This window comes from Panthera leo, chromosome B1, assembly GCF_018350215.1.
Source record: "Panthera leo isolate Ple1 chromosome B1, P.leo_Ple1_pat1.1, whole genome shotgun sequence".
Lineage (NCBI taxonomy): Eukaryota > Metazoa > Chordata > Mammalia > Carnivora > Felidae > Panthera > Panthera leo.
Genome location: NC_056682.1, coordinates 155737069 through 155749340, shown reverse-complemented (window position 1 = coordinate 155749340; position 12272 = coordinate 155737069). Strand labels below are relative to the sequence as shown.

The window sequence follows — 12272 nt, the reverse complement described above, 5'->3', positions numbered from 1 at the left end:
AAGACCTTGGTTTTCTCTTCCTCTGAACATGCAATGTAGAATTCAAGTGTCTGTTTCCAATAAATGCTTTAAGCAAAGAAAAAGCTCTAGGTGGACCCAAATCCCTTGTTTGAAATAGAGATAGTCTAGGTATTCTGGATTATACTTATACCTAAGAAATGCATCCTGCCTGTTGGAAGGACCCAGGTATTGGAGCTGGTGATGAAGCTCAGTGTGGAGTTCATTGCAGGAAGGTAGAAAGTGGTAGCACTCTAGCTTGGTTCATGATCCATGATTCATGATTCATGCCTGTATGTTGTGAATACAGACACAGTTGGGGACTCTAGACTTAACAGGCCACCTTGCCTCTTGGGTGTCTGGGTGGCTCAGTTGGTTAAGCATCTGACTCTTCATTTCAGCCTAAACTCGTGAACCGTGAGATCATGACCTGAGTTCCACACAAGTGTCTACACTGACAGTGTGGTGCCTGCTTGGGATTCTCTGTCTCCCTCTCTCTCTGCCCCTCCCCACCTCAAAAATAGATAAATAAACATTTTTTTTAAAAGGCCACCTTCCCTCTTATAATTTTCCAGCAGAATGGTTGGAAGAAGGTCAAGAGCAATGTGGAGATAAAACGTAACTGGATAAAATTTTACAGGGACCTCATATGGCCTATAGAAAGAGACACTCTATAATCAAGAAAAAAGGCCAAATTCACTTTCCTGTTAGTGACTCATTCTCTGAAACTGGAACTGTAACCTAGATTTGAGGATGATGAGGCTTCTGACCACTGGTGTTCATGTTCTTATGGTTCTCTGGCCATGGGATCTTATATCCTCAGGCCATCTGAATTTAAAATATAGGAAGCAGCACTTGGGTGGCTCAGTTGGCCGAGTGCCCGACTCTTGATTTTGGCTCACGTCATGATCTCACGGTTCATGAGTTCGAGCCTCACTGAATGCAGAGCCTGCTTGAGATTCTCTGTCCCCATCCTCCCACCCCTTCCCTACTTGTGCTATCTCTGTCTCTCTCAAAATAAAAAAATTAAAAGATGGGACATCAACTCATAGATCTATTTTAAATGAGTCAAACGCTAAATATTCCCTGATATTGATTGTGCATATAATGAAGACTAATAATAAATATTATTTATTGAGTCTGCCATTCTATTTTTGATGTAACCAGGTGTGTGACAACAGTGAGTTAAAATTAGAGAGCAATTGTAACTGAAGTAAAGTTACTAACAGCAAAGGTCAAGTACTAGAACTTGATCTTAATGGCATCAGCTGAAATGCATGTCTCAAATGACTTATAAAGACCTCCTAAGCTTTTGAGCTTCTCATCTCAGTCAATATGATTGATCATCTAATTTGCTTTAAATAATCCCATAAAATTATGTCAACATTTTACAACTGAAAAGATTACAAAGCAGAAGATTGGCTGACAAGTTGATTTCGAGAAGGAGAAATAAGAAATAATTAGTAAAGAATGGGCAAAATGTATGATGATTCATCATGAATTGCAAATGACCTTTACACATGCCTAAATTATCAATGTTAAAAACCAAATCCCGTGACTAGAAACATTTATTTTCAATCAAAATGCCATTTTAGACCTACTGCCAAGTTAACCAATATGCTTTTGACCAAATTATTTTTAGCCGAGTCACCAGGTGCTAGTAAACAAGCAATTACAACATGTTAGGGAATACAATGAGAGCTGGGTAAGTTGAAGATGATCTGGAAGCACATCACCCAATCTGGCTGGCAGATATAATGGGTCAAAGGAGGCATCCCAGAGTAAGAAACCAGAGAGACAAATAGGAGTAAATAAGGTGTAAATAGAGAAGGAAGAAGAAGAAGAAGAAGGAGAAGAAAGAAGGGAGAAGAAGGGAGAAGAAGGGAGAAGAAGGGAGAAGAAGGGAGAAGAAGGGAGAAGAAGGGAGAAGAAGGGAGAAGAAGGGAGAAGAAGGGAGAAGAAGGGAGAAGAAGGGAGAAGAAGGGAGAAGAAGGAAGAAGAAGGAAGAAGAAGGAAGAAGAAGGAAGAAGAGGAAGAAGAGGGAGGAGGAGGAGAAGATACTACATGTATAACACTCTAGACTGATAGAAACAAGCACACTCAGATACAGAAGAGAGAGAACAAGAAATCCCTTGTCAGCAAATACCACAATATGTGATATGTATCAGGCACATTATAAATATTTGTGAATTATCTTTTTTATATGTATCTTGCATCATGATTATGTATTATTTTTGCACTGGAAAAAAACCCCACAAACATTGAAAGGAAATATTGATAGTTTTCAAATAAACCTTCTGGGGCTCCAAATTACCAGTTTTGTCCAATTAGGTGACTGGGGATGTTCATTTTCACCCAACTAACCAATTCAAGCACATTGGTCATATCTACCAATGTCTTATTATAATTCTAAACTGTTGTTCTTATTGCCTAGCAGACTGTAAGCTCTTTGAAGAGAGGTGTCTGACTAACCATGGTCTTATCAGTACCTAGCATAGTACCTGTAGTGCACTGTACATATTTCACAAATAACTCTGGACTGAATAAGTAAATGCTCTTTCCAACACTTGTTTACTTAGTTTAGAATTCCCTTGTTGATTTATAAATTTATACATCCCATGACTTTTGACTATTTTCACTTGGATGTCTCGTACCCCTCAACACAAAATTTCAAAGCAGGTCCCTTTTTCCATGCTTGGTGAGTAAAGGGTACCATTACCACTGAGGTCATTAACTTTTGATTACCTTAGATTTGTTCCCTCTCAATTGCTGACTCCTTTCATTAATTACTAAGACCCATAGATTCTCTCTTTCTAACTCCTTTGAAATCATTTCACCTTTGCTATTTCTCCTGTCATTCTCAGGGTTCTTATCCCTTACAAACTGGATTATAGTCCTATCCTTTTAACTCCACTAACTTCCATCTCATTGTTACTACAGCGATATTTCCAGAAGGTAAATTTGATTAGTTTTTACCCTTTTTAAAATCCTTTAGTATCACTGGGATACCTTTTAGGATAAATTTTAGACTCTAAGGTAGTCCCTCTAATAATCTTTTACATTAAGAAAATGCAGTTTTAGAAGGCATCTATAGCCCCTGAAGGAATTTGTAAATACTTCCCAAATTTTGCTATAAAGTAGGAGATATCTAATATATATATAAAATATCATGAGTTATCTCCTAAAAATAAAATGTAGGGTAATTGTCTTCATGATTCAAACATTATCAGCAGATCCACTCCCTGTGATAGCTATTCATAAAACCAATAAATTTTTCATATAGTTTTTGCTCATGCTTCTTTTTTTCCTGTGCTTATTTTGACATTCCCAGATAAATGGGTAACATCACACATCAGCATTCTATTTAACTCTAAAGTCACAGATATTTAAGAAGGGTTAATAATAACCCTTAGTGTATTTTTTTCCCCAAGAGTCCTGTCTCTTTTCTTTCACTAATTTCCAAAAAGTTTTCCTGCATCATTAAGAGTTTTAGCTGCAGAAGACAGTCCATATTCTTGTCTTGTTTGTTCTATATTATACTTGTTCATGTCTCTTAACTGCAAGCTCTCTGGGGCAGCAACCTGCTATTTGTCTAGGACTGGTCCACCATGTACATTTCCTATCTTAAACTGTCAGTAATAACCACCTGGTAGCTATAATGTGAAAGAATAGCATGAACAGAGCTACAAAGCAAATCATGATTCAGAATGTGACAATCATCTTGGGCACTCACATTTGCATCAAAATGGTAGAAAGTCCAGCTCTCCATCTAAAATAGTCAACGCATCTATTTATTTCTTCATGCTATGCTATATAAGTGTTTTTTTCCTATTATATACCAAAACCTTATGTGATTAAGCCTCAATTTTGAAAGAAAACCAGTTAATTTCGTTCAACTTCTGTCATTTTTCCCCTTCTAAGGACATCATATTATAGATGTTTCTTTTCTAATGCAATCAAAATTTATTGCTGAGCATCTCATTTTCAACTGACTCAAAGGCTAAATTTTCATCTAATTTTTTAAATTACATTTTATTCTTATGCATTTTCTTGCACAAACTTAAGCAGAGGGAGATTTCTAGTAGAATGCCTACAACTACAAACAAATGCCCTTTATTATTTTTTTTAAACATTTATTTATTTTTGAGACAGAGAGAGACAGAGCATGAACAGGGGAGTGGCAGAGAGAGAGGGAGACACAGAATCTGAAACAGGCTCCAGGCTCTGAGCTGTCAGCACAGAGCCCAATGCGGGGCTCGAACTCACGGACCGTGAGATCATGACCTGAGCCGAAGTCGGATACTTAACCGACTGAGCCACCCAGGCGCCCCAACAAATGCCCTTTAAATAAAGCTGTATCCACAGCACTCTCAACAATAGCCAAATTGTGGAAAAAGCCTAAATGTCCATCAACTGATGAATGGATAAAGAATTTGTGGTTTATATACACAATGGAGTACTACGTGGCAATGAGAAAGAATGAAATATGGCCCTTTGTGGCAACATGGATGGAACTGGAGAGTGTTACGCTAAGTGAAATAAGCCATACAGAGAAAGACAGATACCGTATGTTTGCACACTTATGTGGATCCTGAGAAACTTAACAGAAACCCATGGGGGAGGGGAAGGAAAAAAAAAAAAAAAAAAAGAAGTTAGAGTGGGAGAGAGAGCCAAAGCATAAGAGACTGTTAAAAACTGAGAACAAACTGAGGGTTGATGGGGGGTGGGAGGGAGGGGAGGGGAGGTGATGGCCATTGAAGAGGGCATCTTTTGGGATGAGCACTGGGTGTTGTATGGAAACCAATTTCACAATAAATTTCATATAATAAAAAAATGAGATAAAATCAATCAATCAATAAAGCTATATCCAGACCCCAGCTGACTACCCAAAAAAACAAAATACTATGGAGTTTTACAAATAATTGTCTAAGTAATATACAGAAGCAGAGCTTTCCATTGTGTCTAACTATATATTGGTAGATTGCAAAAAAGAAACGTTCGCAAATTCCTCTATCCCTCTATGCACACATTTTTGCAATGTGACATTGCTACATCAGGAGATGACTTCTATCTCTCCACCTGTTGCGTCTGCATTTGGCCATATGACTCACTCTAACTGATTAGACATTGGCAAGCAGAATGTAAGAAGATACTTAAAAATCACTTTTGCCTTATGGCTTGCTCCCTCTGGCTGTTGGGAACCTTTTCATCACCGTGTGAAAAAGCCCCAGGCCAGCATAATTGAGCACAAGGATAGACATGAAGCAGAAGCAAGTTAAGGCTCCCTGGACCTACCAAGTGCCAGCATGGAAATCAATCATCCTACACTCTTCAGCACCAATCAAGCTACCGGTTGAGCACAGATATCAACCATGCTAATCCATACCAGAATAATTACCTAGAAGCTGACCCAGAGAACTGTGAGTAAATGAAATGGTGGTTGTTTTAAGTTTTGGGCTAGTTTGTTATGTAACAATACATAGTAAATAAAATAGCCATTTGCTCTTTGTATTATGGACAGGTAGAAAAGACAATGGTGCAATTTATAGCTGCAAATTAATAGGCTATATCTTGTTTCTTCCCAGAGGAAGTAATTACCCTTTAACTTCCTTTACTCTTTCCTACGTTTGTTTGTTTTATTCTCCTTAACCTGCAAAAATTACTATCCAAAATCCCAAACCACTCAAGAAAGCCCAATGATGCTAAGGGAAAGTTCAGAAACTAGAAAAGAGAGTTGATACATACACATTTTAATTGCTATCATTTTCATTGATCCACTACTGAAATCTGATCATAATATATATTACATATATATATGTATATATATATGTATTATATATTATATATATATATATCTATATATATATTTCTAGGACCTTTAAAAGTAAAAGTGGTTTGTAGTGTCATATTAATTTTAAACAATATCATTATAAAAAAGTAACTGGCTATCTCAGAAAGTTATAAAATAATGTACCAATATAAAAAGTTATATTTACAGAGCCTTGTAATTTAAAACCATTCTAGCTTGGGTAGTCAAATAAATATTGGAAAATGAGGAGTCAAGAATTCAAAGAAAAATAGCCAAATCATTGTTCATTTGATTATATTTTCTTGTGCCAGGTAATATTTCATGGACCTCTAAGTCTTATATCTAGTCAATAAATATGAATTATTATAAACCATGCTGTAAACTATGTACATTTTATATACTGGCATTTATTATTATTATAATTTCTTACAGTCATAAGCTCCAAGGTGGAGAAGGGTCTTAAAAAAAAGTCAGGAAGTTGTCCAAAGTCCTAAAGTGAATCTCAAATAAAATAATCAAAATCACATTCTTATATAGTTTGTTTTTGTTCAAAGTATCCGATTCTAAGTATGCTTTATGTATAAAGAACTAGAATAGTCTTTAGTTGCAAGAAATATCTTTATCTAGTATCTTTTTCCCCCAAAGAGGAAATTATTCATTGGTAACAATGGATTACAATCCTTCAATGAGCTTTCATTCAGTTCTGGGTAGAGACACACCAGAAAATAAATATTCATATATAACAATTTGTTTATTATTAACATTTGTTTTCAATTTGAGAGAGAGAGAGAGAGCTCAAACAGGGGGGAGAGAGAGGGGGAGAGAGAGGGGGAGCGAGAGGGAGAATCTTAAGCAGGCTCCATGCTGAGTGCACAGCCAGATGCGGGGCCAATCCCACAACCCTGGGATCATGACCTGAGCCAAAATCAAGAGTTGGATGTTCAACTGACTGAGCCACCCAGGAGCCCTGATACTTCTATCCAAAAGGGTTTTCTTTCTTTTTTTTAATGTTTATTTTATTATTTTTTGAGAGAGAGAGACAGAAACAGAGTGTGAGCAGGGGAGAGTCAGAGAGAGAAGGTGACACGGAATCCGAAGCAGGCTTCAGATTCCGCACAGGCTTCAGCACAGAGCCTGACACGGAGCTCGAACCCACAAACCACGAGATCATGACCTGAGCCGAAATCAGAAGCTTAACCGACTGAGCCACCCAGTTGCCCCCCTGTTTGTTTTTTCATTCTTGTATTTGTGATAGGCTAGGAACCAGCCTGCCTTGGGCCAGATGATGGCATTAAGAAACAAAAGATGGACCTAGAGAACACTGGCACATCAAGAATGGCAGAATGACCTTACTGGTGATAGTAGAGACCTTTGATTATAATTTGGATTTGTCCCCAGGCTAATAGTTAAAAAATAAAATCAAGGAAAAAAAAGAAGAGGAAGAAGAAGCAGCAGCAGCCTGAAAGCCCCGCTCTCATGGTCTCCTTTTACATGATAGATTCCCTGGTCTTCAAGGACTGCATTGATGCCTGAACTTGGAGTTTTCCTCAGGAGGAATTAAGGCAATCAGCACAGAGGCTCCCCCACACTTCAATGTTGACCTCTCTTACTTTTTGCCTGTTTAGTGGTTAATCAAAATGAAAGAGAACTTCAACCAAGTATAAGGTGTCATTCTAAGGAGTCTTCTAACCTGGACTCACCATCCTCACCTCGCAAAATATATCTTCATAGGCTATTTTACAGCTACTTTGCAATATCTTCAATCAGTTGGGCTTCAGGTTTCCTAGCATCTGTTTCCATGACATGACTATGACCAAGGCAAGCATATTAATAGCATCATCTGATCTTGAAATATACCCAAAATCAGTTATGCTTTTTTAAACAATAATTTACAACCCTTACATATACTTACTATTTTCTATGTCTATGGAAATTAACTGGCACTGCAATATAATGTATTATTTATATCGCTCCTAGAATTTAAGCTCCCTGGTGCTTTAGATTATAGTAATTTACAAAATTGTCTTCTCTTATATCGCATGACCAATAAGTCATCACAATTCTTCTCTTAAACTTATTAATGTGAAAAATGAAACAGGATAGTAAGAAGTCCTGAGACCTGTGAGAACCAGACTAGGAGAGAAATGTCTACCTTTTGCTCTAAAATTTGCTGTCTGCCAAGACTGGAGTTGAGTATTTGTTTTGTATGAAAAACTTAAAGATTATGAAATTTATATGGAAAATAACCATATGTAAGAACAAACATTAACAACAATGATTTGGTTTATTTGTTTAATGGCCAGTGCCTGAGATATACTAGAAAACTTGTGCATGATGAAGACAGTATAAAACTAAATCAGGGACATAGGATAATCTACTTATTTCAAGTAAGCTCTAGATTTAGCTCCTATTTTTTTTTCCTGGCAGCCAAGGCAATAAGGAAAATACAGTAAATATAGATTATCTTGTGGGACAAATGGGAATATCCAAGTGCATTTTGAAAGCAAATACATTCTTTGCACTCAAGTCTATGCAGCACCCACGCTTGCTTCCTAATATAACATTATCATAATGAGTAAGATTTTCAGATAGGATTTTGTAACAGATATAAAATCATTTTTCAAAAAGCCACATCTTCTAATAAGCACTGGTATAAAATATCCAGGACATGGAATAAAATGATACCTCAAGAAGGCCTTTGTATGAGTAACTCAGATAATATCCAGGTATTTTAATTTATCATGCCCTAAATTAATACAAGGGGTGTGTTTAGAAGAACTACCTAAAGAGAATGACATAGTTGATCTGTTCTTTATATTCTCACTTTCAGATTTCACATGTTTGCACAAAGATTTTGGCAAGCACTAAATTACATGACTCAAGGTCCAATTTTCTATTTCTATAGAATTCTATCATGAAAAATGGTTACGAGTCATATCTTATATTTTCATAGCTCTTTAAATTTTATGAAACACTTTATATCATCTCATCCAAAAAAAAACCTTAGATTACAGACATTTTTAAAAATTTTTTTATGTTTATTTATTTTTGAGAGAGAGAGACAGAGTGCGAGTGGTGGGGAGGGGCAGAGAGAGAAGGAGACACAGAATCCGAAGCAGGCTCCAGGCTCTGAGCTGTCAGCACAGAGCCCAATGCAGGGCTCAAACTCACAAACCCTGAGATCATAACCTGAGCCGAAGACAGACGCTTAACCAACTGAGCCACCCAGGCATTCCAGATTACAGACATTTTTATTTTCCATTTTACAGTTGGGAAAACTGAAGCTTTAATAAAGGTGGAATGTCCAAGATCAATTTATTTCCTTAACTGATGTTAGCAGTCTATTCACTGCCTTTTTATTTTTTTTCTTATTCTAGGCATGGTTTTTGCAGTGGGGATATATTAATAAATGATGACAAGATAGATGTGGTCTCTAAGCTGGGCCCTCCACACAAATCTCTTTCATCATCCACATTATCTGAATTCCCTCTGCAAGGCCCAACACAACCTGCATCTTTAGGCCATGCTCAAACTTCTATAGAGAGGTCTGAAATATAGCACCAAGGAACATTTACTGAAAGTTTGTCTCTACTTTTTCTTATCTAAGATTTAATTATTTTTCAGTTGTAAGAATCAGTCTTGTTGTTCACCTAATTTCTTCACATCATTGTGAATGTGAAAAGCATAATCTTTAGAGGTAGATCCTTATGTTCAAGTATGAGGTGAACCACTCTTACCAATTTTCAAGAGTAGGAGAGTATCCCTTCATATACCCGAGATTCAACGACCTCATCAATAAAAAGCATTTATTAATAATATCTGTCTCGAAGGATTTTCACGATCAGGTCTAATATATTTAAAGCACTTAAAACATCGGGCACACAATAAATGTTCATTAAAACGAAATGCTTATTATCACATTAGCCTCTGTCTTCATCATAGCAACACATGTGAGTCTTGGCTCGTGTCAAAATTTAATTTTCTCCAACTCAGCTTAATTACTCAAAATCTAGTCTGCTCAGATGATGAAACACTTCTTCTCACCCCCACACCAGGGTTATGCTAGTGGCCTGCCTTCGGCCACCTGTAGTGAAGTTCTTGGTTATGGGAGGAGGCTGAGGATATAAGGTCTTCTGTCATCAGTTGTCTCTGTTCATGAATGCCTCTGACTCTGAGATGTCCTCTGCCACCATCCCTCTTTTGAGCTTTTCTACCTCTCTATTTTAGCACCCACAGATTTCCATTCGCTCCCCTTCCATTTTTTTTGCTACCCAGAATGAGGCTTTTTCTAGACAAGAAAAATATCCATCTCATAATGCTAGTTGTAAATCCTCTTCTCACTTTGGGGTTGAATTATTTGGAGAAAAAACATCATGGAGACCACTATTTTCCCCTTTCTTCACCCATCTCCAAAATAAAGGAAAGAAAGAAAACACATCCTGTAAAGCCTCAAAATATTATTGGATCTCATAATCCTGGTCCTTCAAAGTCGGAGACCCAGTGGCCAAGTGTACCACTCTCTGTGGGTGCTCCACCTCCATTTAAAAAGTGTCAATTCCAAACTCTCTGCCATACCGTCTGCCTGCCTATGTCAGGAGCACTGCACCCCGCTTACCTCTGAAAAGTCTGGCTCCGAGCAGATATGCTGTGAAGGATTTCTCAGGATTGACGGTAGGCAATCAGGAGGGCATCACCTGGCAGTGCTCCTGGGGAAGATGCCCCCACAGACTTGTGCACAGCCGATGCACCGCGGTCTCTGGAGCTGCATCTGAGGTCTCAGCTAACCCACCCTGGGCGGCCCACCCTTCAGCAGCGCCGCATCCCTAACCCAGGAGCGCCCCTCACAGGCCTTTTATAGGGACCTTCATTGGAGGCCTCCCCAGGTGCCTCCGCTGAGACCTCCTTTATGGGGAAGGGAGTACCTTGAAGCACTTTTCTCACTCTCAGTGCTTTCCTCCACTCTCAGTGCTTTCCTCCACTCTCATGCTCCGTTAGTCCTTCTCTCTCCCTCCGCTCAGCCCACAGGTCCATTAAATGGCAGGAGACTTTTGTACAGAGTCCGTCGGGAGAGAGGCGATCCCCACCTTGGGTGCTGATCCACATACTCCCTATCTGGCAACAGTCTATGAGAAAAGGTAAAACACTGTAGGAGCCAGCACTCTCTCCTGTTCAGCCTCTTGCTTATACTATCACATTAAGTGATTAAAGGTGTGGCTGTAACTTTCACTTTGGCTAGTAGCCTTAATCAACTACTCATACCTGGCAGCTTGGCTCTCTCCAGTTAAGCCCAACTCTCAACAACTCCCATGCTGAGAGCAGGTCTGGGCTTCTGTCACTACATTCCCTGGAACTACGGTCTTTCTACTTCATTTAAATTCTTTACACCTGCCACTGTGTCTATGGCCTCTTCTCCATTTCCTGTATATAAATCTGACTTCCAGTCCCAGGATGGTTTGCCCTGCTCCTCTGAAGATGCCACGGACTTCACCAGTGCTGCCATGGGACTACAATATGTGGGAGAGTTTCTCTTCTAATTCTACCAGTTTCATCTATATAAAAGTATATATGCTTTAGATATCATAAAATTCCTTTACGTTTTGAAAACATAGAAAAAATTATATGGGCCGATTATCTGTAGGTAATAACACTTGTTTGTTTCCCTCCAAGGAATTTCTCATGTAGTTTGTTGTGTTGAAATTTACATTTGCTTTGGAATCAGAGCAATGTCAATTCTGATCTCAGCTCTTCCGCCTCCTAGACTAATTTCCCTGAGTCTCAATTTTCCTAAATGTAAAAATGATTAATATCCCTTCCATAGGATTACTAAAAGAATAAAGATAAATAAAAATAAAAATAAATAAAACCAGTAACATATGTAATGTACCTAGGAATGCACTTAGCCCCGAGTATACACGCAACAAATGTTACTAACATTTCTTTCCTTAAATGGTGAGTAAACAAATACGTCTAAGAGAGATGATTAGAATTTTTGTATGAAGAGAGGAAGTTTCATTAATTTATTATCTTAATAAAATAACTTGTTGATCGATTGATTTTTGATGGCACTCTATCCTGGAGTGTCCATAACGGTGAATTAAGTATAAATAAACTCTCAAATGTCCTTTTGAAATAACATTCTAGATAGATTATTTTTCACTGATGCTCATGCTCATTTGGGTGTTGAAGAAGAACTGCCTAATTTTTTTTTATTTTTTAGAATTTTCTTTCTGATTCTAACATGGTTACCATTATAGCTACACTTTAAGTGAACTTTAGTTCTTCATAGTAGGGTATGTCATTAGGACACAGTGGGATCCATGCCTTTCTATATACTATCATATGCAAAAATAGTTTTTGTTCTTTTAGTAGTTATGTCAGGATCTTCAGATACAAATTAAAGGACAGAGTAAGGAGTCACCCAGTTCCATATCATATTAAATTAAAGCATAAAGTCTCAAAGACTTCT

The 12272-nt window shown here is 37.8% G+C and overlaps 1 pseudogene; it reads right to left on the bottom strand.

Moving 5' to 3' along the window:
- Positions 1 to 11156: 11156 nt before the first annotated feature.
- LOC122218507 overlaps positions 11157 to 12272 on the bottom strand; it is a 32059-nt pseudogene continuing 30943 nt past the window's right edge.